We start from the raw sequence: 27,839 nt of genomic DNA on the forward strand, positions 1-27,839 counted from the left end.
GGGCTTGCTGGAGAGGTTCCCAGAGCTTCACTGTGATAGACTAAGGGTCACTAACGTTCTTGACTAACATATTCGTCTGTCTGACCATATTCCTGTCAGGCAGTCCCCATACAGTCTCTCACTGCCTAAGATGAAGATACTAAGGGGAAAGATCTGCAAAATGGTTGATCAGGTAGTTATTAGGCCGTCTACATCCACTTATGCCTCCCTATATTCCTTGTCCCCAAGGATTGACTACTGTCGCCTAAATAAGAAGGTTGTACTCGAATCGGTTCCTTTACCTGATCTTCCTAACTCTTTTACTTGGTTTGCCGGGGCTAATTGGTTTACTGGGCTTGGCGTGAATCAAGCCTATTATCAGATTCCCTTAGCTGAAGAATGTAATCACGCTACAGTACTTTGTACTGATTGGAATCTGTTTGAATTTAATATGGTCCCCTTTGGTTTGGCTACTGGCACAGCCGTCATCACTTCTTTGCTGGATAGTATTCTTGGAGACTTGAAATTAGTCTGTGTTTACAATTACCTGGACGATTTTGTAATGTATAGTTGTTCGTTTTAGGAGCATTTGGAACATATCTAGCAAGTTTTTGCTAGGTTCCAGGGGGCCGGTTTGACTGTTAAACCCAGTAAAGTGACATTAGCCAGGCAGCAGGTATCCTTCTTAGGTCACCTAGTATCAGACACGAGTTATACGCATTTATCAGGAGCAGACTAAGGCGCTGAGAGCCCATCCGCTGCCCACTGATAAGGGAGTAATTGTCAAGTTCATAGGGGTGGCAAATTATTTTAGGCATTTTGTCCTAAATTTTGCTCAGTTAGCGGCTCCTTTAAATGAACTGTGCCGAAAAGTGGTGCGTTTTGAGTGGGCACCTGCTCAAGAGGCCACGATTGAGCACATTAAGGCGGCTATAGCCAATCATCCAGTACTCGGAGTGCCCGATTTTAATAAGAAATTTATTGTCCAAACTGACGCATCTAATGCGGGAATTTCGGCAGTCCTCCTCCATGAGTTCGAGGGTCAAAGGCAGCCATTAGCATATGCGTCTCGTCTGTTAACAAGCGCCGAGCTTAAATATTGTTTACGAATGTGAGGCATTAACCATCTTGTTCGCACGGGATAAGTACCAATTTTATCTTGAACATAGAGTATGTCAGCTAGAAACTGACAATCAAGCCTTAAGCTGGGTGCTAGCCAGGCCGTATAAAACCGGCTGTATCACGAGGTTGGCAGTACGCATTTCGGCATTTCAGTTTGAAGTTAAGCACATTAGAGGCACAGACTGCTCGCAGACGTCCTCAGCTGTATGTTTACTGAACAACCACTAGTGATGGCGCCCAAGAAGCTGCAGAAGGCAATCTTCATTGTATCGTGTTAGGAGGTATTCCTCATTTGTTTAATGACATTGGGCTTTTGGCAGGGGATCGTTTGGATGAATACATTATCAGGTAAGGCATTTTGTGTAAAAGGATGGGACGTGCCAAGGAGATTAAGATTACCAGGCACCCTACTACCCGATTTTCCATTATTTTCACAACTTGTTGATTGATGATCATTTAGGAACCCATAAGACCTTGCAGAAGATTAAGGAGCATCTGACTTGCCAGTCTATTGACCGAGACGTTAGAGAAATGGTTTCTGGGTGTCAGTTGTATCCTGTGGCCAAACTGAGTAATGCTTTTCAACAGAGGTTCCTTAGTTCTGAGTGTGAATCTTGCCCCATGGACAAACTCTATATTGATTATGTGGGGCCCTTACCTCACACCAGAAGAAGCCATCAATATGTATTAGTTATTACTGACACATTTTTGAGGTTTATCTGGGTTCTTCCAAGCTGTAATGTGACTGTTGCCACTGTGAGTACCACATTCTCTTTCTCAGAGCAGTTCATTCATTAAAACTCACCCAAAAAAATATTTAACGATGGAAATAATAAATTAGCCTGCCCTAGCAAGTAGTACCAAGTCTCAACAATCAGAACCTTATAAGAGAAATGTATAAGCCTGACCAAGCCAGAGATATACCGGTCTTGGCAATGACAAAGAACATCAGAACATAGTAAAAAAAGACACACTAAAATTAAATAAAAAACTAGGCCAAACGCCATGCTGTAGCGAAAATGATCTAATTTTGTTACATGTAAATGTGTAATTCTTAAATAAATAATATAGTTAGTTAAATAATATAGTTAGTGAATTCCAGTACTGGCTGGGTGAAATAACGTGCAGCAATCTGTGTGTGACTGAACACTGGATGAAATGTAGAGAAATAAACTTTTTTGTGCCATCTGCTAATTCAGTGACCACAAGTTATATTTCTGAAGCATCTGCTGTGGCATTTCACACTCACAGACTTCTTACTGCATCTATTTACCAAATCCCAGCTACTGATTCACAAGAAAGTTCTCCACTTCAGTTCTAATGACTGTGAAATACAAGCACTACAAAATTTTTATCACTCGAGATATTAAGCTAGAAATAAAAAGTAAAGAGAAAAAAAAAATGTTTTTTGCTAAATATGGTAAGCTCAATGAATTTATGTTACTTAAATTAAAAACCAAGCAGGATCTAAGCATGGCTTGACAATTATCAATGTGTAGAAATAAGTAGAATGTGATACCATCAAATTAGGAATATATGAATATATGGCTCCAATATGGAAAACTGGCTACTGATAATTTCTAGATTTTAACTACATACAGAGTTCTCAATTAAGAGAACACTGAAAGAATGAAAAATAACTTCAAACTAATTGAATGGTCCATTATACTGACCAGTGGGATAGATATTAATAAATGCTTCTTCACATTACTTTCCATCATGAAACATACACTAGGCAGTAACTGACGCCGGCTGGTGTGGCCGAGCGGTTCTAGGCGCTTCAGTCTGGAACCGCACGACCGCTACGGTCGCAGGTTCGAATCCTGCCTTGGGCATGGATGTGTGTGGTGTCCTTAGGTTAGTTAGGTTTAAGTAGTTCTAAGTTCTAGGAGACTGATGACCTCAGATGTTCAGTCCTATTGTGCTCAGAGCCATTTGAACCAGTAACTGACCTCTTGTTTCTAAAAGATGCAACACTGGCAATACCATAATCACAAACTACACACCAAAAAATGGAACACACCACAACTCAGTAAAATCAGGATCTATTACTCATGCTGAAGAATGTAACTGCTGACCATTGTAAGAACAAGAAAAAGTCTTTAAGCGTAAGAGAAATATAGCTACATATTTGAAATTAAAGCAGCAAAAATCAAAGCTAATGAGAAATACATTTTAAATTCTAGAAATAAATGTAAAGCATCCTGGAATGTGGTAAAAAGGGAATCAAACACTGGAAAGGAAGAAATTACTATCCAAATTAACTTCAATGAATAATTTTGTGAACTCTGAAAGTTTCCTTGTATCACAAAGTGATGATACATATGATGTGGGGGCTTTCCTTTTGCAATTACAGAGTAAAACAAATAAAATAATCGCTTGGAGTAAAACTACTGCCACAGATCTTCCCAACTCAGAAAACAAGCTGAACAGCTTCAGCACAGAAGACGACCATGGGCACAGCAACTATGTTCTAAAATGTATAATTACGGAAATTACAAAGCCAGTGCTCCATTTTACACTTTCAGTGCACAAAAACAGTGACAGGGACATACAAGGTAACTATAGACCAATATGAGTTGTCTCTATAATAGCCTATTTAAAATCACAGAGAGCTGCATACATGTATAACTTCAGTTGATGAAGCTATGATAAACTTCAATTGATGAAGCTATGATAAACATGCTAAAAAGCTAACGGGCCCAAACATCTGAACTGCTAAACACAACGCCTTCATACAATGAAAAATCCAGGATGGGATGTAACAATACGAGAGAAGGAAAGTTGCTACTCACCATATAGCAGAGATGCTAAAAAAACTCTCTTTACACACATTATGTGGAAAACGCAGAAGCACATAATGATTTGCTCTTGTTCTATATCAGGCTTCACGTTCATGGAAAGCAAAGAACTAAAATGGAACAGGAAATAAAAACACACAAATAACTATTAGTGTTACGATCATAACCCAACAGAAATTGGCGTTTAGTGTCTTGTAACTTCTGTGGATTCAGCAACAACATAGAAAATCGAAATTGCAGAGGATACACTTTATGAACGGTGTTTCACTTTAATTTCCCCTTACAGAATTTAAGGTATGTTAGTGGCGGTGATAACAATAATACTAATAATAATACAATACTCTCAAAAGATTAACAAGTAAGTGCCAGGGGATGTGTAAATTTAAGGTTATGGCTCACATTGTTTACTTCATAACCACAGTATAATCGTAAATGTTCTAAATACACTACTGGCCATTAAAATTTGCTACACCAAGAAGAAATGCAGATGATAAACAGGTATTCATTGGACAAATATATTATACTAGGACTGACATGTGATTACATTTTCACCCAATTTGGGTGCATAGATCCTGAGAAATCAGTACCCAGAACAACCACCCCCGGCCGTAATAACGGCCCTTATATGCCTGGGCATTGAGTCAAACAGAGCTTGGATGGCGTGTACAGGTTCAGCTGCCCATGCAGCTTCAACACAATACCTCACTTCATCAAGAGTAGTGACTGGTGTATTGTGACGAGCCAGTTGTTCAGCCTGACCAGACGTTTTCAATGGATGAGAGATCTGGAGAATGTGCTGGCCAGGGCAGCAGTCGAACATTTTCTGTATCCAGAAAGGTCCATACAGGACCTGCAACGTGCTGTCGCGCACTATCCTGCTAAAATGGCTGAAATGTAGGGTTTCGCAGGGATCGAATGAAGGGCAGAGCCACAGGTCGTAACACATCTGAAATGTAATGTCCATTCTTCAAAGTGCCGTCAATGTGAACAAGAGGTTACCGAGACGTGTAACCAATGGCATCCCATACCATCATGCCAGATGATACACCAGTATGGTGATGACGAATACACGCTTCCAATGTGCGTTCAACGTGAAGTTGCCAAACACGGATGTGACCATCATGATGATGTAAACAGAACCTGGATTCATCTGAAAAAATTACGTTTTGCCATTCGTGCACCCAGGTTTGTCGTCGAGTACATCATCGCAGTCGGTCCTGTCTGTGATGCAGCGTCGAGGGTAACCGCAGCCATGGTCTCCGAGCTGATAGTCCATGCTGCTGCGAACGTCGTCCAGCTGTTCGTGCAGATGGTGGTTGTCTCACAAACGTCCCCATCTGTTGACTCAGGGATCGAGACGTGGCTGCACGATCTGTTACAGCCATGCGGATAAGATGCCTGTCATCTCGACTGCTAGTGATACGAGGCCGTTGGGATTCAGCACGGCGTTCCGTATTACCCTCCTGAACCCACCGATTTCATATTCTGCTAACAGTTATTGGATTTCGACCAACGTGAGCAGCAATGTCACGATACGGTAAACCGCAATCACAATAGGCTACAATCCGACCTTTATCAAAGTCGGAAACGTGATGGTACGCATTTCTGCTCCTTACACGAGGCATCACAACAACATTTCACCAGGCAATGCCGGTCAACAGCTGTTTGTGTATGAGAATTCGGTTGGAAACTTTCCTCATGTCAGCACTTTGTAGGTGTCGCCACCGGGGCCAACCTTGTGTGAATGCTCTGAAGAGCTAACCATTGCATATCACAGCGTCTTCTTCCTGTCAGTTAAATTTCGTGTCAGTAGCATGTCGTCTTCGTGGTGTAGCAATTTTAATGGCCAACAGTGTAACTTACCTTTCTTGTTTTGCTAATTATTAAATTTTCGTTTGGGATAGCCTGTTTCCATTTTTCTAATAATTTCTTTTGCTTTTGAATTGAAAAAACTTGCACCTTCAGTCGCGTCGGGTACCCTTACACCCAGTTACACAATATCTGTACAGCATTTTACCATCACAAATTCGAACTGTGCATCACATAAATAACGTTAAAAACGTTCTAAGACAGTTACATTGTGCTGCATTCACGTACTACTATGCTCAGCACAACTTTATACAACACTTGTTGCTTCCTTCTGTTATGACTACTCTAGGATACCCGTCATGCTGTTCGCTTAGACCTTCTCTCTAGGTAGCGTTGGTCGAACCGTGGCCCCGCCACAGGCTGTAGCCGTGTGAGCCACAGCGCCTTACATCGTGCCTATTGAGATCCCCGCAGCAGTGAACAGACGTGCACCATCAGTCACGCGCAGAACAGGTGGCGTCAGTAGAGAGAGCTTCTCTTCACCTGAACGAACTAAGGAAGTGACGTCAAAATGACGTAGCCCAGCGTCCGCAAAGTATATTTCAATATCAATCGGCAACTACAAATCGAGCTGACGTGGGAGAAAATCGAGCTGACGTAAAAGTGGGTGGAGATTCGTGTGGTTACTTGTTAGTGGTTTAGAGTTCTGTCGCAGCAGTTATGACACAAACTTTTGATTCAGGCACTTCTTCGACTATGCCTACTGACTGTGTTGTAGACTAGGAAGTAGACGTGTTCGAGAGGTTAATGCGGTTATCGCTGAAAGAGGTATGTCTTGATCAAGAGAACGACATGCATGGATTTTGTGAAACAGAAGACGATGCCGCCCAACTTCTGAGCAACCTATGGGTCCGTGGCTACACCTATTCAGTTAGAAGAAGTGCGTGTTATTGCCAGCCCCCTTCAGGTGCTGCTAAACGTAAGTGAAAATGTTGCTAATTAGTTTTTATGTACATTGTATCATAATTACATAACCTTTACATAGACGTATTCCATTTACATCGTTTGGCTGCGTTAGAAATAATTTTAATTAGTTATTTGTAGTAACTAACGTCGTTCGTAAATCAGATTTGTTCATTTCCGGAGTTAAATGTCTTACATATTTTCATTAGATTACGGAAGTGTCCGATTCGACCTATCTGCTTTGACCCACGACGTCATCAATAAGGCACAAATGGCTATTCTAAGCGTCTCCAATATGGCACCTATGATGTCACTACATACACACTGCAACAAACAGGAAAATACGTATAATAAGACAATAACATCTCCCTCCAACAATACAATCACAATAACGGGACAAACTCGGGAAATTGGGGGTTTTAGGGAGGGGACAATCTAAATATAATAGTAAAAAATAAACATACCACGATCCCAAAATACACAAAATGACGAACAAAAGAAGAAAGTACAAAAATTTACCGGACTCTGACATTTCCCATGACCTATATAGGTCAACCACAGCTGACGATACCAAAACACCAACGCCTACAGCAATAACTACGAAAACTGGAATCGGTCATTTCCCTTATAGGTCAGCCACAACTATTGATACGAAAAAACCAACTACAAAAAACAAAACCGATACCACAACACCTCAAAAATTCAGAAGTCAAACTTCCCTATGTAAATTAAAACACATTCAGTACACGAGAGAGAGGAGAGAGGAGAGAGAGAGAGAGAGAGAGAGAGAGAGAGAGAGAGACGTCACACATCACAACACCCTTACGTCATGGGTCAAAGCAGATGGGTGGAATTGGAAGCTTCCGTTGCCCCATTTTCATTCTGTGAGCACGTTACACGTTTCGTTCTCGCACTACATACTATTCAGTCAGGTAAATTGATCATAGTAGGAGGGGAAGGCAGCAAGCCATGTAGCACGAAACAATCGCCAAATAACATTAATGGCTATGTAGCTAAGGATATAAATTTGCTTTCTGGAATGGGTCTCTAAGAATGAAATTTCAAAACGGACCACCACTGTCAGTTTATAGAATGTAAAAATAGAATTTGTTAGTGTAGTGTGAAGGAAACAAGCAGTTTTCTCCATATGCATGAGAAGTGAGAAATGTGGAAAAAAAAAAAAAAAACATGCACACATTAAAAGACTGCCAGAATTCAGTGAACAAAGGGCATGTGGGAATGGAAGAAATGAAAGAATTTGATTTTGGAAACATTTAAGCCATGAAGAGATTAAAATGTAGCTCAAGAGTAGATACTGATACACTGTTTTTCGATGAGTATTTTAACAACAGCATCCATGCACAAAATGTCAATCTTCCTGCCTCTACTCTGGCAAGGTTCTTTACAGTGTATCCTAAACCTCATTGACTAAAGGTGACTCTGTATTGTGTATCTATTGGTCATTTGGTACATAGTTCCTGTACAGTTAAAACAGCTATATTTACAAAACTATCTACCCATTAGTGTGTGAAAATACTGCAACTAAGTACTGACATCATTTCCATGCTGATTGCTTCAGTGGTCAAAGACAACTACTTGTATCCAATAGTAAACTATATCCATCCATGTATGAATAAACTGATCTTGATTGTGCTAGATGACCTGTTGTGACAAGGTAATTGGTTTTTGCACTAAATTCTGTTGGTTTATCATGATGCTATCATTCATATTTTACATAGGCGTGCTGCATAATAGTTTCCATGTACATCAGTGGACTACCCCAGTTTCATGTATCTGCAATCACATGATTGTAGATTTAATTAAAATTATGGTGTTACCGGACGAGACAGGCTTCTACCATAGCCATACAAGAGGAAACATACAGATACAGTTTTTTTGCCCTGTTTTCTGTGTAGAAAGCCTCGTAAAAAAAAGTGTGTACTCTATCACAGTAAAAAGGAGATCCATGTTGCAAATCATCTGATAAGTAAAATAAAGCTCTAAGTAGCAATTATACAGGGTGTTTATACATGAATATAGGAGTTTTAATGCTTTATAATATTTATTACATTAAACTTACAGTTATAGATGAGATGTCGAATGAAAGAGCAACTCAAACAGCTTTACCAAGAAACTTATAAATGTTCACTGGCATAGCGAAGTACGTGGTTGGTTGAACATCACTGTACCCAAGCACTGGATAGGCCGCAAGGGGGCCAATGACAGGGCTCGCTTTTCATGGCCTCCATGTTCACCTGACCTAACGCAATGCGATTTTTTTCCTTTGGGGCTACATCAAGGATCGTGTGTACATGCATCAGCTACCAGCAGACCTCCCCGAATTAAGAAACCGGATTGAAGCAGCTGTTGCTACAATCACTGAAGACACACTTGTCAATGTTTGTGAAGAACTCGGCTATAGAATTGATGTGTGCCATGTGACAAATGGTGCTCACATTGGACATTTATAAGGTTCTTGGTAAAACTGTTTGAGTTGCTCTTTCATTTGACATATCATTTACAACTGTAAGTTTAATATAATAAATGTTATAAATGTATATTCATTTATAAACACTCTGTAGATATTTTCAATCAAAAAGCAATAGTTACAGGCAAGGACATATTAAATTTTGTTCATAAAGGTGGACCATGTTAACCCAAAAAAGAAGAGAAAAGTGATCATGGACACACAAAAGAAAAAAAAGACTGTCCAGCAACACTGGACGTTAAGTGTGTCAGGTATTCCCAGATTATGCAATGAAGTCTAAAAAAAAAAAAAAGGGGGGGGGGGTATCCAATTGAACAATGTGTGTGGATATATTAGCCTGATCAGTTACATGTATGTCATTTGACTAGCTCATGTATATAAATATTTGCAATTCATTGATAAATTTGTGTTGGGTTAAAGGTTATTGAGAAATTGAAACGAGACTTGGAGTCAACACACACACACACACACCCCAAAATGCTATCTGTGGTATTATGTGGCTGCCTCCCAAGCAAGCTGCCATAATCATGGCATTGAATGTGTGAAAGCAATTGGACACACACACACACACACACACCCTTCGCTTTCAAAAGAGATCAGGGATGTGGTTGCAAAGGGGACATAATCAGTTTGGATTATTAAGTTAGAACTGGAAAGAGTTGTGGCCAACAGTTTCACTGGGGAAAACAGACAAGATCGGATGAACATAATGTTTTACCCAACAGACAGTACAATTTGTAGCCATATGTATCGGGCTCTGTTTGATTTAAAGAAAACTGTTATTGACCAAGTAGCATTAAGAAATCAAATTGATGAGTAGGACAAGGAATCTAAGGATGAGAGCCTTTTTTTCAGACTGTTTTCAGATGACAATGAAAAAGTGCAGCCATTCCTCTTTTATTACCACCACAAGTGGCAAAGGGAACTTTTGAAAAAGTACAGTAGGGTATGTTTGCTTGATGCAACATGCAAGGCAATGAAGTGTGACATTCCATTATTTTTCTTTGTAGTGAAAGCTAATGTATGCTGTTTAGGAGTTGGAATATTCTTCATTCAAGTAGAAAACACAGCACCAATTAAAGAGGCTCTAGAAATGTTCAAGACATAGAGCCCAGATTGGAATCCAGTTTCATGGGCTACAGATTTCTCTGAGCCTGAGATACAGGCAATTGTTGGAATATTTCCAATGCCAAGGGTTTATCTTTGTTTATTTCATCAAAAGCAAGCCTGTCACCAGTGGCTTAGCAAAAAGAACAACTTAGACACACCAGGAGATAGTGAGCAAATTCTGGGAAGAAATTGCTGTGTCACCATCTGAAGAACAATATTTAACTGCAAAACAAAAACTTCAATCATCATCATCATCATCATCATCATCATCATCATCATCATCAAAGACTGATTATGCCAACAACTTTAATCTCATGAATTATTAACTAGAATTTCTGGTGCACTTGATTATTTTAATAAGCAATGGCTTTCAGTGAAAGGTCGGTGAAGGCCTATGAGGACAAGGAGAATTTCTTCACCAATATAACTACTACTAATGGTGTTGAATCAGTAAATAAAGGAGTGAAACATTTTTTCTTAGACATTCAATGGATAAAACATTTGCTTCTCTCTCGGGTTCTTCGGCCGATGTCCGTCTGATGATTTTACTGATGTTTCGCCAGCACAAGTGGCTGGCATTGTCAAAGCTTCACACTCCATTGCCGGTGGTGAACTGGAGCCGAGCTCTGCTGCTCTCATGTAATACTTTCCCCTCTTTGGGGAAGCGTGTGGGGGAGTTTGTAGCATTGTGGCTTTTACTCCTCTGTGTCCTTGTGTGCGTGAATTTATCTGTAATTTTTTGGTGTCTGTGAAATGTGATGAATTTTCTGTGTGTGTCTGGTACTTGCCTGGGGTTGGCGAGATAATTGTTGTTTTTGGGGCAGGAAGAGGATTAGGATTTGGATGTTCTCTTCGACTTGGTCGTCGAAGATCGTCATAGGACGTTTGTGCTTGTCGCAGGACATGTCATACCAACCTAAGGAGTGGTTGAAGTTATTTCCAGATCTGGAAGAGCTATCGTAGTAATACCTTGCCAGATCTTGGAATCTTTCTTTGAGGAGTGGGATTTCGGCAGCAGCGTGCAGATCATCAGTGGGGAATCCAAGGAGTAGGTGCAGTGCCCTCCTGAGGGCACAGTTTTGCAGCCTCTGGTGTTTGTCCAGATGCTGTTTTGCCGCATATCCCCAGATGAGGCATGCATATTCCATTATTGGCCGGATCAGGGCCTGATACACATTTACTCCTACTGGTCAGGGAAGGGAGCTGGTTGAGTTCAGGATTGGGTATGGGATGGACATTCTGGCGCAGACCTTCGTGTGGACCTCGTCTATGTGGGGTTTCCATGTGAGACGAGAGTCCAAGGTTACGCCAAGGTACTTGGCGGGTCTGCACCAGGGGCAGTTGGGTTCCGTTTAGGTGAAGATGGAGGCGGGAGGGGGGGGGGGGGTGTAGAGGAGGTTCACGCCCTCCGAGCCTATGGGTAATCAGCATAGCCTGCATCATTTCAGAGTTGATGGTGATGCAATAGTGACAGGCCCAAGTTTCTGTAACATCTAAAACCCTTTGTAGCCTACGGATGACCAGGTCCTTGTTCACATTTCTCGTGTAGAAGACTGTGTCATCTGCGTACTGTGCAATGTGCAACAGGGGGGCTGTTGGTTTCGGCACTGTACAGACTATACAAAAAGGGCCCCAGAACCGGCCCCTGTGGCACCCCAGCATGAATACGCCTTTTGGTGGAGGTGGCAGTTTCTACTTTGATGGAGAAAGTTCTATTCGTGAGATAGCTTTTGATCAGCTTCACTATGCTCCCGGGAAACCCTTGTATGTACAACTTGTAGAGTAGCTCTCTGTGCCAGAGTCAAAGGCTTTGGCTACGTCTAGTAGCACTATCCCACAGTAGCCTCTGTGGTTGAATCCCTCTTGTGGCTGCTTCAACCACTCTCATGACCTGTTGTGGGGCAGAGTGGTTCTGCCGGAACCCAAATTGGAAATTCAGGAGACGTTGCTCTCTGGTAATATGTTCCTGTATGGGTATTAGCAGGAGGCGCTCATGTATCTTGCTGAGAGTTGGCAAGATGCTAATCGGCCTGTAGTGTTGCGGGAATAGAGGGTCTTTTCCTGGTTTGTGTATTGTGACCACTTCTGCATGTTTCCAGCAATCTGGGAACTTGTGGGATCAAGTAATCTCATTGAGGACGTTCGCGTGATCGCCGTGGGTGGGAGATTTTTGACTAACTGGTGGCAAACATACGAGGGTAATCCAAAAAGTAAGGTCTATTTTTTTTATAAGTACATAGACTTGTTTATTTCTACAATGGTTTAATCAGTTTACAACTTTAACATTTAGCGACTTTTCGACATAATCACCATTTCTTTCAATGCATTTTTGTACACACTGTTGCAGTTTTTGTATGCCCATGTCATACCAGCTCGTCGCCAGGCTGTTCAGAAAGTTATGAACCTCTTCTTTCACCACCTTGTCAGAGCTGAATCGCTTTCCGGCCAAATGTTCTTTTAGCCTAGGGAACAGGCGATAGTCACTGGGCGCCAAGTCAGGACTATAGGGTGGGTGATTATGTTCCACTGAAACTGTTGCAGGAGAGCAATGATTTGTCGAGCAATGTGTGGGCGAGCATTTTCATGGAGAGTGTGTACGCCCTTGCTCAACATTCCTCTTCTTTGCCTTTGAATTACCCATTTGAGTTTTTCAGAGTTTCTCAGTACCTGTCAGTGTTAACTGTGGTCCCAGTGTGGTCCTCAGTGTATATCAGATTGGTGGATCATGCTGGAAACACCACTTTCTTCAGTGTGTGGTTTAGAGAAGTATTGACTCTTATGACAACATCCGTGGAGAGCATATAAATAATAGGAAAGAAATCAATTTTATGTTACTTATAAGGAGGGCATATTACTAACACAACGAATGTAACATTTCTCAACTAACACAGATAGGCCACAGTTTGTTCACATTCACTAATCAAAATAGGACACGATATAGCTGAAGAGAGTACTTTGGAACTTCAGGCATGACTCAACATTTTGGTCTGGTGGGGGATTCTTTGTTTCTAATGATTCCCCTTCCCCCCATATATAAGTAGTGTTACCTTCACATTTAACATGTCACAAATGATATGATTTTAAGACGTATTAAATCAGTCCTTAGCACATCAATTTTAAACTTAACTTCCAAGAAATATATGACCAGATAAGCATTCATCTGGAAATATGAGACCTAGTAGCATCGTCCAAATGAGTTAAATATAATAGTGACAATCTTTCAAAACTTTGACATTGTTATTTACTATCCATAAAATTGAAGTGTGCACCCACTGTTATCAGTATTTCCCTTATCACTATGATTGTCCATGCAAATTAACATACCATGGCTATGTGACCGTGACGATGCAGGGGGAGATGTTTCTCTCAGTCGCTTCTACCTACATTCTGAGCAGTCAGTCCTTACATTAATTGTTTCTTAGTGTAGGTCTAGTAGTAGAGTCTTTGACTAGTAATCAAAAAGTCCTGGGTCCTGCATTCGAACCTCGCCACTGTATAAAGGTTGAATAAAAATCATCAGCAACAGCACCTGAAGACTTATGGCATAAGAAGTCACAATCATTCTGTATGATGAAATTTAAGACACTACGCAGAAAAAACAATAAGCAAAGTAGTGGGATATGGAAATACTAAAGAATGAAGAAATACTCTTGAAATTCTCAAAGGCAATAGATACTGCAATAAAGAATAGCTCAGTGGGCAATTCAGTTGAAGAGGAATGGGCAATCACAGACGTTGGAAAGAAAAACAGATATGAAGAAGCTAACTGTTAAGAAAAACATCGGTAATACATCAATGAAAGAAGGAAGTACAAAAATATTCAGGGAAACTCAGAAATACAGAAACAGGATGAAACAAACAGGAAAGTGGATGGAAGGCAAGGCGAAATGGCTGCACGAAAAATGTGAAGAAATCGAAAAAATGGACGATTGTCGGAATGACTGACCGAATACAGAAAGTCAAAAGAATGTTTGGTGAGATTAAAAGCAAGGTAGGTAACATTAAGAGTACAATGGTAATTCCACAGTTTACTGCAAAGGAGAGATCAAATAGCTGGAAAGAATACACTGAAGCCCTCTGTGAGGGGGAGAACTTGTCTGATGACGTGATAGAAGAAAAAAACAGGAGTCGACAGTGAAGAGATAGAGAATTCAGTATTAGAATCAGATTTCAGAAGATCTTTGGACGACTTAAGATCAAGTAAGGCAGAAGGGATAGATAACATTCTATCACATTTTCTGAAATAATTGCGGGACATGACAACACAACGACTGTTCACATTGATGTGTAGAATGTATGAACTGGCAATATACTATGAGGCTTTTGGAAAAACATTACCGACAATTTTGAAGATAGCAAGAATCAAGAAGTGCAAGAATTATCACGGAGTCACCTTAACAGCTCATGCATCCAAGTTACTAAGAAGAAGAATATACAGAATGGAACTGAAAATTGAGGACCTTTCTGATGACGATTAGTTTGACTTTATGAGAAGTAAAGGACTCAGAGAGGCAGTTCTCACATTGCAGTTGATAATGAAAGCAAGACTGAAGAAAGTCAAGGCAAGTTCATAGGATTTGTCGACCAGCAAAAAGCGCTCGACAATGTAAAATGATGCAAAACATTCGAAAGTCTGAGAAAAATAGGGATAAGCTTTAGGAAAAGATGAGTAATTTACAATATGTACAGGAACCAAGCAGGAAAAATAAGACAGAAAGCTGAAGAATGAATTGCTCGATTAAAAAGGGTGTAAGTCAGGAATGTCTCCTTTCACCCCTAGTGTCCAGTCTTTGCAGCGAAGAAGCAGTGAGGGAAATAATGAAGATTCAAGCATGGTATTAAAATTTGCAGTAAAATAATATCAGTGACATGATTTGCTGATGACACTGCTATCCTGAGTGAAAGTGAAGAATTACAGGATCTGTTGAATAGAATGAATATCTAATGTTTAACAGAATAGGTACTGAGAGTAAATCGAAGAAAGATGAAAGTAATGAGAAGCAGAAATGAGAACAGCAAGAAACTTATCAGAATTAGTGATCACGAAGTAGATGAAGTTACAGAACTCTGCTACTTAGGCAGCAAAATAACCCTTGACAAACAGAGCAAGCAGGACAGAAGAAGCAAACTAGCACTGGCTAAAAAGGCATTCATGGCCAAGAGAAGTCTATACTAGTATCAAACATAGCTCTTAATTTGAGGAAAAGTTTCTGAGAATGTACGTTTGAAGCACAGTGTTGTATGACAGATTGACTGTGGGAAAACTGTAACAGCAGAGAATTGAATCACTTGAGATCAGAAGAATGTTGAAAATTCGTTGGACTGATAAAGTAAGGAATGTGGTTGTTCTCTGCAGAATTGGAGAGGTTAAGGAATACATGGAAAACACTAACAAGAAGAAGGGATCAGATAATAGGACATGTGTTGACATGGAGCTGTACAGAGTAAGAAACTGTACATGAAGACAGAGATTTCAATACATCCAGCAAATAATTGAGGACCTAATTTGCAGGTGCCACTGTGAGATGAAAAGCTTGGCACCGTGTAGAAATTCGCGACAGGGCACATCTTAACCAGTCAGAAGACCGATAATAGTGATAGCAGAACTTAATACCCACCACCATATATGCAGATGTCAATCTGAGTTTGTGAAATCTGAGGCTTGTGGAGTCAAACCCATCGCCCAGAGGTTCTATCAACATCACAATACACCAGCACAGCAACATCATCAATAAAGTACCAGGTAAGGAATGCTCACTTAAATTTCCTTTGATGCTTTTCACAATACTAGATACTCTTTCTGATAGTAACCCTTTCACACATACCTCTTGTGTTACTGATCAGCCGTGCCTTGCAGCAGTGACAGCACCAGCTACCACCACCTGATGATGTCAAGCAGTTCCACCAACAAAATATTGTGTGAGTTACACAAAATGATCTGGCGGCAAACCCAAGAAGCGTATTTGCAGATTTCTTCTATTTAGTGTGATTTCAACTAAGTGAGCCAGTGTATGGCATGCACTAGACAATCTTTCACTGTGCGTGTACGTGTCTCCAGTTTGAGTGTACGACACATACAAATTGAAAATAATTGGTAGTACGATTGTTCCTGCACGTTCATAAGTAAATTGCCATTGCTATCACAGGGATTTTCACTAGTCTTGTATTCAGTTCACACTAATGTATATCTAGATGTAGTAATAATTGTATCAATGAAAGTAGTTAATTCTACGTAACAGCTACCTAAAAAGTTATGAGAGGTTTTTTCTATTTGCTAAAAGTCTTAAAAAGAAGACTTCATGTATTCAAACAGATCTTCCCAAGCCACTTCCAGACAGAGGAGTCATCTGAGAAGCCATATCCCCTGCCCGAAAGACTTCATTATCCGAGCATCCAGGGGTATCACATGGCATCCAGTCAATCTCTCCTGTAATCCAAGTTGCCACAAAAAATGTCGCACTATTCTTCGTCAATGAACTGTAGGTGCCACGTGTTACTGGATGGTTGTGTACAGTGCCACACACCAAATTCATTATGGTCAACAGAAATTTTGTCTCATATTTAAAATTATGCTGACAAGAAAACTGGATACTGTGTAACCACCTACACTGTCTATTAGGATCAGGAAGAGAATGTGAAACAACACACATCGCCATTATGAATATAGCATTTATTGTGTTGATTTAAGACAAAAGACTGGATCGATATAGCTCTCCATAGTAGCCTAGCTTCTGTGTGCATTGCCGTCTCCGCCCAATAACTGCAACACACATCTATTCGTACTCCCTCACTGTATTCAGTCCTTGGTCTCCATCTAGAACAGCGGTCATCAAACTCTTTTACTCAAGAGCCAATACTGACATTCTGAACAGGCACCTCAGGCTGCTTATGTACTTGCTTTATTATTAATTGGTAACATAAATTAATATGTTACGAACGCCCAACAGACTAGTTACGTAAACTGACATATGGGCGGGAGAGAGGTGTGTTGACCACACGACCCTCCATATTCACACTCAGTGATGCATACGAGCTGAGGACGACACGGCGGCCAGGCAGTACCGCTGGGCCTTCACAGTCCTGTTCGGGCGGAGTTTAGTTTTTAACATAGTAGTTATAGTAAGAGCATGGTAAGTCGGCCGCGGCCCCCGAGTCAGCACCGTTTGAAACACTTCATGTCAACTGTTCTCTGTTTCAGATTGCTGCCACCCTTAGTGATCCCTAAGTTGTGACACTGACATCCCATGAAATGTTGTCACGTTATTTGTGTTAGGAGGTGACTGATTAATAACAGTAATTGTACTTATATTTAAATGCCTTTTTGAATATGAGGCACGATTACAAATTGTTATTAAACTTCATGAATGTCTGCTTCAGGACTCCTCTTGCTGCACTGCATTTTATTTCTTCCAGATGCATTTCACCTTTTACACTTTACATCAGTGGAATCTATAATGATACAGTTTTGTTTTGGTATGCATTATTCGTAGATTATAAAACAGTTCTCTTCTCTTTTTATGTACAGAAATGATTGGTCACAGTTCTTTGCATTTTCAGTTGGTATCTGCGCTTTCCGCCATCTAGTCACATGCTGTGAAATGCACCCGGGAGAGAGAAAATACAATGCAGCTAGAGTAGGCGTTTGTTATTTACAAAACAAATATTTCTGTGCTGGCTGTGCAGGATGACTACGCAAACAAACTCGTTATCTTGAATATCATTTTACTTCTACTATACCATTAATGAATCCGTTAATTAAAGAACACTTTGCCATACATGATATGGGTAAAAAGTTTGATTGTGTTCATTTATCATATTATGCAGATATTTTGTACCATTGAAGAGCATTATATTCTGAAAGGAATACAAATAAAATGAAATTAAGTAAAGCTTTTAAATATAGTGAGCTGATACAATAAAGTGTTCATGACCACTTCCCAAATTTAAGACTATTACAATCAAATACAGAGTCTTCATAAGAAAATGAAAAACTAGGTGAAGATTTCATTTAAAAAATATACAGTAAAACCAACTGAATATGTTTGGATGAGTGATGTTAGAGATTTAACTGATACTTCAGCAGTTATTTGTGGGAATAACACAAATGTTAAGAATTAGATTTAGTGTTTTTATTATCAACAATCCAAAAGGAATTCCATATTTGATTACATTTTTGAGTAACTCGTCACATACATTTTAGGAAAATGAATAATATGGATAAGTATTAGTTAATACTTTAATTAATAAATTACCATTCAAAATGCATACCTCTGGTCATAATTGTTGTGGTCCAGGAACAAAATCAGAAAAAAGATTAGCTGAAGGCGTTCAAGGAATAAATCGTCTAGATGATGCATGCAGACAACATGATATTGCATATACAGATAATAAAGATTAAAAAAAAAAGAAAACAGAATAATGTATTGGAATAGTGTCAATTTTATTTCATATTCCTTGCTACAAGTATGTATCACATTCGAAGGGGACAGCCTCTGTAATGCACAATGGCGAAGTCGTGTTACTTCCGTTTCAAATTTATACAATAGCAGCTGATCTGTATGAGGCATACATGCCTATGAGTTGTCAGCACAAAAAACATTTCTCACTCCCTGCAACTGCAGGTATATCTACACCTGCACACAGCTTCGCTCTTGTAATGACCGGGCAACTTTACTTTGCTCACGGTGAAGTTGACCAACATCAATTAAACTTAAAGACAAATTAACATATTACAGCACATCTGAGTAATTTTGTTTGTTAACGAGCAGGAGAACTACACTCTTAGTAAGCTCTCCATTGACGCTTTTGGATTTGGCTGTTGCTAGATGTACACTGAAGCACCAAAGAAACTTGAATAGGCATGTGTATTCAAATACAGGTAGATTACGACGCTACAGTCAGCAACGCCTATTTAAGGCAACGAGTGTCTGGTGCAGTTGTTAGATCTGTTACTGCTGCTACAATGGCAGGTTATCAAGATTCAAGTGCGTTTGAACATGGTGTTATAGTCGGGTGACGACCGATGGGACAGCGTCTCCGAGATGAATCGGGGATTTTCCCATATGACCATTTCATGCGTATACTGTGAATATCAGGGATTCGGTAAACATCAAATCTCTGATATCTCTGTGGCTGGAATAGCATCCTGCAAGAATGGGACCAAAGACAACTCAAGAGAATCATTCAAGGTGACTGACGTGCAACCCTTCCACAAATTGCTGCAGATTTCAATGCTGGGCCCTCAACAAAGCTTCACGCTCGCCTGGGCCTGACAACACTGACAGACTGTTTATGACTGGAAACACATTGCCTAGTTGGACGTTTCAAGTCTTATCGATCTGATGGACGTGTATGGAGACATGAAACCATGGACCCTGCATGTCAGCAGGGGACTGTTCAAGCTGATGGAAGCTCTCTAATGGTGTGGGGCATATGCAGTTGAAGTGATATGGGGCCCCCGGTGCATCAATTATAACAGGTGACATGTAAGTAAGCATCCTGTCTGATTACCTGCATCCATTTGTGTCTATTGTGCATTCCGATAGACTTTAGCAGTTCCATCAGGACAATGTGACACCCCACACAAACAGAATTGCTAGAGTGGCTCCAGGAACACTCTTCCGAGTTTAAACACTTCTGCTGGCCATCAAACTTCTCAGAGATGAACACTGAGCGTATCTGGGATGCCTTGCAACGTGCTGTTCAGAAGAGATTTCCACCCCTTACACTCTTATGGACAGCCGTGTAACATTCGTGGTGTCAGTTCTGTCGAGCACTACTACAGATGTTAGTGTAGTCCACGCCATGTCACGCTGCAGCGCATTTGCATGCTCTCGAGAGCCCTAAAAGATATTAAGCAGGTGTCCCAATTTCTTTGGCTCTTTGGTGTATAATATCACAAAGGGAAACATGAAAAAGAATTATTTACTGTATTTACTCAAATCTAAGCCGCACTCGAATCTAAGCCGCACCTGAAATTTGAGACTCTAAATTCAAGGGGAGAGAAAAGTTTTAGGCCGCACCTCCAAATCGAAACAATGTTGGTCCATTGTAATATGAGACACAATTTAGGTCGAATGAATGACGATACAGCTATAGGAGTTTGGTTCGAGTCGTAAGCTTAGCAGTTAAGCTTTACCAGGTAGCCATTGCTATGTGTCAGGCGCTCCGTCCGTATTTATACGGGTACCCTTCCTTTTTCACGTGCTTCGTCTGGTTTGAACTGATTGCTTATTTTGCTTCGATCTGGTAAGTGACGTTTTCTTTGTTCTAGGTGCTTACGTCACTAAGCTGAAAATGCATTACTGTACTGTTCGTCCCATTCTGATAGTGCGTGTTTAGGGTCTGTCGCCGCTCGTGGCATGGCTTGCTTTTGTGCGCGCTAACACCGCCTACAATAAAAAAAAAAAAAGGAGAGGAATTGTCTCATCAGCGAAACAATGGCCAGAGACTGCTATTTGTTGTTACTTACACTGCTGCTTTCTTTGAAAATGATCAACAAGAACCAAATAATAGACTGCGTATGATACAACATGTTCTGAACGAGAGTTAGGCGAAAATGTTTCTCCGTTTGAAAATCTCTGCGGCCGCTTCTTTAGTACATCAAATTCTGAACAGAAATCAGAGTCATCTTAGATTTAAAAATCTAGTCAGTTGCTGTGCTTCATTTCTGACTGTATCACTATTAGGCATAAGAATAATACGAATATAAACATGACACGATATGTATATTCTTCAGCGTTTGCTGTTTCCTCACTCAAGTTTCGTAGTTTATTAGGCAGACAGGATTTAAATGAGATAGCAGCAAACACGAAAGAATACATGGCAAAATGTTTATATTCGTATTACTGCATGTGATTCACATTTCATCAGGTTCCTATTAGCAACCATCTCTTCTCAGGGGTAGGAAAAAATTCAGAACGTAAAGTTGGCCATATTGACAAACATCTCAAACAGTCTCGCCAGACGGATTTTCGTAGTACATTGAAATTCTGCTACATTCGAAGATGAACAATACGGAATTTGTATTTACTTCTTTGGATAAATGCAGTGGTCGAAACTCGGGGCAGAGAAAAAAGCTCGTCTTCCACTTTTTTTTTAAATTTACTGACGCAGAGGTTTTGGCGCCAGTATTTATCTTTGTGCCTGCAAAGCATGCCTGTGTCACGCTACATATATTCGACGGCAGAAGTTAGTTATTGCGGCACCTACCAACATTTTTCAGAACTTCCGCTTGCTTTGCACTCGATTCTAAGCCGCAGGCGGTTTTTTGGATTACAAAAAACGGAAAAAAGTGCGGCTTAGATTTGAGTTAATACGGTAGTCCTAAATGAATCTGATTGACATTATGATATTTAGTTTTTTGTATTACGTTTCAAATTATCCTTTAGCTGCAATTAATGAAAGGTGTGTAGTTTTTTTATTATCGCGAGTTGGTTCTTTTATAAATATTCAGAGTCAAGAGATGGCAAAATAATCCACGCAAGATACTCCATATCCCAATGTAACACACTTGCTGTTACTTTGGACAGTTCAGTCCACAGTGTTGCTGGACTATAATGCAGGCTACGGTATAGTTAGGGACTGTTTCACAACTGCTGTAAGGGAGCTTCTCTTATGTCAGTTACCTCTGCTAAGTGGCTGCATGCTTCTTGCATCTCAATCTGCGACATGCCAGCAAGAAGCCCCGTGTTCGAAGCTATGTTGTGAAGTGACATAAAAGAAACACAACATGGCATTGAAGACGGGGCTCCTCCCTGCCAAGATGCGACTGTGCTGACTGCTCCGAGCTGCTGGGCGCCAGAGTCACGTCTGCGCCATTTTAAGCTTCCAGCAGCATGCGCAGGTCGCTCACAAAACTCCCTCTCTCAGCCTTCATCTCTGCCATTACAGTCACTTCTGAAACATACAGAGTGCAATGTAAGTGGAATCTGTGATCACAATGAGATTTTCACTCTGCAGCGGAGTGTGCGCTGATATGAAACTTCCTGGCAGATTAAAACTGTGTGCCTGACCGAGACTCGAACTCGGGACCTTTGCCTTTCGCGGGCAAGTGCTCTACCAACTGAGCTACCGAAGCACGACTCACGCCCGGTACTCACAGCTTTACTTCTGCCAGTACCTCGTCTCCTACCTTCCAAACTTTACAGAAGCTCTCCTGCGAACTTGCAGAACTAGCACTCCTGAAAGAAAGGATATTGCGGAGACATGGCTTAGCCACAGCCTGGGGGATGTTTCCAGAATGAGATTTTCACTCTGCAGCGGAGTGTGCGCTGATATGAAACTTCCTGGCAGATTAAAACTGTGTGCCCGACCGAGACTCGAACTCGGGACCTTTGCCTTTCGCGGGCAAGTGCTCTACCAACTGAGCTACCGAAGCACGACTCACGCCCGGTACTCACAGCTTTACTTCTGCCAGTACCTCGTCTCCTACCTTCCAAACTTTACAGAAGCTCTCCTGCGAACCTTGCAGAACTAGCACTCCTGAAAGAAAGGATATTGCGGAGACATGGCTTAGCCACAGCCTGGGGGATGTTTCCAGAATGAGATTTTCACTCTGCAGCGGAGTGTGCGCTGATATGAAACTTCCTGGCAGATTAAAACTGTGTGCCCGACCGAGACTCGAACTCGGGACCTTTGCCTTTCGCGGGCAAGTGCTCTACCAACTGTGATGCCGCACATAAAGTGGTTTATCTGTTGTTCCACCAATGCAGAGTAACTGAAAGATCTCAAACTAGGTCCAGTTCTTTTAAAGATTCTGAGGTACACCCACCCTAAAAGATGGAAATATTTATTTTTTTCAGTAATGTATATAATAATTTCAAGTATAAGAGAGAACTTAATATTTTCTCAGACACATTTCATATAGCTGTCAACGTTTGAGAATGCTGATATCATGTGATGTTTTCAAAGAGGAAGTAGGTAGCCTTAAAGCTGCACCTTGAAATGCTGCCTTATTCTTTAGTAGTGTCCTACAAACTTTATATTATTACGAAATAGGAGGTCTGTTCAGAATACTGCAGAACATTCGTAATTTCTCGCTAATAGTGTGTTGGAGCAAAATGTGGTTGGCATCTCTGCACACACTGTGTTTAATGCGTAACTGCCAGTGTTTGTTTAATGCGTAACTGCCAGAAGGTTCGTTGATGTATGTCTGCTAGTTACTGTTTAGTGCTATACTGAGTAGCATGTTGTGTCACATACTTTCCAAAATTTCAAGGTGGCAGAGTTAAGAGGAGCCATGTGTCTGCTTTAAATTTTGTGTGAAACTCAAGGAAACCTTTACAGATACACATCAAATCATGCAGAAAGCGCACAGTGACGTGTGCTTAAGCCATACTCGATGTTACAAGTAGTTCACACAGTTTAAAACTCACCGGACAGAAGTTAAAGATAACCCTCGTTCAGGACGCCCTTATCAGGAACTTCAACAAAACTGTGTGTGCCGATCAAGACCTACTGTCCGAGAGATTGCAGAAAAATGTAACATTTCGGTAGGATCATGTCACGAAACACTGACACAGCATTTTGGGATGCATCGTGTTGCTGCCAAGTTCGCCCCACGGTTTATGAGTCGAGACCGGGAAGACCTCCGCCTCACAATCTGTGAACGGCTTATGTATTCAACAAATGAGAACAAGATGTTCCTTAAAACATCATTATGTTAAAATAACTTAAATTCTGTAACACTTAGCTGATCTCATTCTGTTGTAGAGACACAAAAAGCCTCTGCACCTATTCAGATTTTTGGGAGTGCATCAGCCGTGATGATTCTGTCCAAATGTGTTACTTGAATTAATATTAACAGTAACATGAATCCAATTTTCCATGTAGCATGAACGTCACCCAAGTATGTCTGTACGAAGCATCGCAAGTGTTTCACAAGTCCCATATAAAATTGTGAAACCCCCTGAACTTGCTTCTTGTGATGTAACGGGTTAAAGTGGGTAATCACTTGCTCAACTTTCAGCTTACATACTGATGAAGAAGGAAAGTGCATGAACACAAAGCAGCAATCTTGCTTCCCTTGCACTTCTACCACACATTCTTCCCACCTCCACATTGTAACACACATGGAACACAATTTATCCATAAATATGATTACTGTTCTTAGATGTGGTACACACATTTAACATTTGTTTTTAACTCCTTTCATTTCAAGATAAACATGAATTTTACATCCTTAGAACAATAGTTTTCATAATGTTGCAATTTTTCTATCCCCTGCAACACAAACTATTAGTCCTGGAGAAAAACGAATAAAACCTTTTTTGGTAGCAAATTTTAAATTTGTATTGGTAAATATTTTTGCTGCAAGCTGCACTGTTCAAGTTATCCAACCAATTATAAAAAAATTAACCTTTAAACAACCCCTCCCCCACTCCAATGCACACATATCACTGGACAGGATTTTCAGTATAGTTTTTCAGGACACTCGTTCCTAGTAATGTGCAAAAATTTGTGACTACACAATTTTGTTCCCCTCACTTTCCTTCTCTGACTGGATTACATGGTGAATACACATTTTCGAGTCACATCAGTAAATTTCTGCCAGTTTATGAAAATTAGTTCAGAACACTGTTGACATATTTTCAATGCCACCTGGAGATGTTCATTTACAATGAAACTGGTTTTGGTGTAACAAATGTACTTGAAACATGGTTTTGGTGGTTGTTATTGACATTTAATACACCATGCAGTTCAACTGTGTGAGAATATTAATATACAAACAATCGATTTGCCAGCAGAAAATCTGGAGCAGGAGCATGAAAATAATTTCAAACATTTTTTAATGAAAATTGTGACAGCAGTGTTTAACAGAACTTGTTACCTTTGATTCTAGAACTTCACAATTTTCAATTAATTTAAAAAGACTTATTTTAAGCTATCAGTGTTATAATCATATTTTAAAAGGTATTTTCAAGCAAATGTTGAACCTGGTAATCTGGATTAACTCATAACGATATGAAAATGGGGAATAAGAACCTCATGCCAAAAACTAAATTGGCATAAAATAAATGCCAAAATAAGAATAAACTATCATTATTCTCATGACATACCATCTGTTAGATTTGCCAACTCACAATCAAACTGTCACTTCTCAAAGTAACATATACATCCAGCTACGCTGTACATCAGTATGTAAAAACAAAGAATTAATTAATATTCAGTGACTTTGCCAACTTACAACCAAGGCGTCACCTTACAACCTAATATATACTTTGGGCTATGGGACAGATCAGTCTGTCACAACAATTGTCATTATGCTTCAGCCACCCTATCAATATTTGTTATATTTACTTACTTTCCTAAATTTTTCCACAGAGCTGCGTGTGGATTACGTTTGTGAAATTACTGGCAAAAGTAATCCCGAACTGATACTTCATTTTTTAAAGTCTATAATGAAGCACATTTATATTTATTAAAATTCAAGTACAGGAATAACACCATTGCAACAGTTTCACTCTTGGGCCCATGAGTGAGTTTGCAGGCCCACAGCTGACCACACTCCAAATGGCTGCATTTTGTCAAATTTCAAGTCATATGCAAATGAGGCTTCACAATTCACAAGTAGAAGGGCTTCAATTTTCTGTAATATTATTTACAACAATGTGAAGTGAATTTAGGAATTGGTTATGAACAAACTTGTCAATCGATGGTTTATAATATATTTCTAAAAATTATTCATTATGCATTTCAGGTATAGCCCATCATCAGATGGCCTGCTAAATTAACAACACAATGCGAAAATGTATAGAAACGCATTAATACAGACACAAAGGTTTTGAAAACCAACATTACAATACTGTGACAATTCCTTCCAGCTTATAAGACCACGAAGTTACTGCATTCAAATAAAGCAATGCTGAGGGGACATACAGACAGCTAGCAGACAAATGAATATAATGGGGAACACTACATGAGTAACCTTCCTTGTACTAGATGGATTGTGAGTGACGGTGCTGCAAACTGCCAATACAGGAGGGTTCATCATAACTTTTTACCATGATTTATTTTACAATAATAACATAAATATTTACACATTTAAATTAGTGTATATTTCATGCAAACATACAGGGAAATTAAACATATTGAAGGCAAGTAGTAAACAATAAAAAGAGTAAAGTAAAAATACACTACTGGCCATTGAAATTGCTACACCACGAAGATGATGTGCTACAGATGCGAAATTTAACCGACAGGAAGATGCTGCGATATGCAAATGATTGGCTTTTCAGAGCATTCACACAAAGTTGGCACCAGTGGCGACACCTACAACGTGTTGACAGGAGGAAAGTTTCCAACTGATTTCTTATACACAAACAGCAGTTCACCGGTGTTGCCTGGTGAAACGTTGTTGCGATGCCTCGTGTAAGGAGGAGAAATGCGTACCATCACATTTCCGACTTTGATAAAGGTTGGATTGTAGCCTATCACAATTGCGGTTTATCATATTGCCGCATTGCTGCTCGCATTGGTCAACATCGAATGACTGTTAGCAGAATATGGAATCGGTGGGTTCAGAAGGGTAACATGGTACGCCGTGCTGGATCCCAACGGCTTCGTATCACTACCAGTCGAGATGACAGGCATCTTATCCGCATGGCTGTAAGCCACGTCTCGATCCCTGAGTCAACAGATGGGGACATTTGCAAGACAACAACCATCTGCACGAACAGTTTGATGATGTTTGCAGCAGCATGGTTGCGATTACCCTTGATGCTGCGTCACAGACAGTAGCGCCTGAGATGGTGTACTCAACGACGAACCTGGGTGCATAAATAGCAAAACATCATGTTTTCGGATGAATCCAGGTTCTGTTTACACCATCATGATGGTTGCATCCGTGTTTGGCGACATTGCGGTGAACGCACATTGGAAGTGTGTATTTGTCATCGCCATACTGGCATATCACCTGGCGTGATGGTATGGTGTGCCATTGGTTACACAGGTAGCTCACCTCTTGTTCGCATTGACGGCACTTTGAACAGTGGACGTTACATTTCAGATGTGTTACGACCCGTGGCTCTAGCCTTCATTCTATCCCCGCGAAACCCTACATTTCAGCTGGATAATGCACGACCGCATGAAGCAGGTCTTGTACGGGCCTTTCTCGATACAGAAAATGTTCGACTGTCGCCCTGGCCAGCACATTCTCCAGATCTCTTGCCAATTGAAAACGTCTGGTCAATGGTGGCCGAGCAACTGGCTCATCACAATATGCCAGTCACAACTCTTGATGAACTGTGGTATCGTATTGAAGCTGCATGAGCAGCTGTACCTGTACACGCCATCCAAGCTCTGTTTGACTCAATGCCCAGGAGTATAAAGGCCATTATTACTGCCAGAGGTGGTTGTTCTGGGTGCTGATTTCTCAGGATCTATGCACCCAAATAGCGTGAAAATGTACTCACATGTCAGTTCGAGTGTAATATATTTGTCCAATGAATGCCCGTTTATCATCTGCATTTCTTCTTGGTGTAGCAATTTTAATGATCAGAAGTGTATTTAGCCTTAGCATAAAATTGTACTTACAAAGTAACTTGCAGTGTAACTGGATAGATACA

At 40.4% G+C, this 27,839-nt stretch overlaps 1 protein-coding gene across 9 annotated transcripts in view; it reads right to left on the bottom strand.

The window, feature by feature from the left end:
- The window catches only part of LOC126213048 (uncharacterized), a 372,240-nt gene that overhangs the window by 148,105 nt on the left and 196,296 nt on the right, over positions 1-27,839 (bottom strand). For 2 of the 9 annotated variants that reach the window (XR_007541048.1, XR_007541043.1), the window contains exon 3: positions 19,783-22,170. The exons of 3 other annotated variants lie outside the window; for them this stretch is intronic. The gene's annotated coding sequence lies outside the window, so the exon portion shown is untranslated. Of the gene's footprint in view, positions 1-3,896; positions 4,013-18,540; positions 22,171-27,839 lie in introns of those variants that run through there. 4 more of the 9 variants (XR_007541053.1, XR_007541051.1, XR_007541047.1 and 1 more) reach the window with 3 other exon arrangements.

This window comes from Schistocerca nitens, chromosome 11, assembly GCF_023898315.1.
Source record: "Schistocerca nitens isolate TAMUIC-IGC-003100 chromosome 11, iqSchNite1.1, whole genome shotgun sequence".
Taxonomy (NCBI): Eukaryota; Metazoa; Arthropoda; class Insecta; order Orthoptera; family Acrididae; genus Schistocerca; species Schistocerca nitens.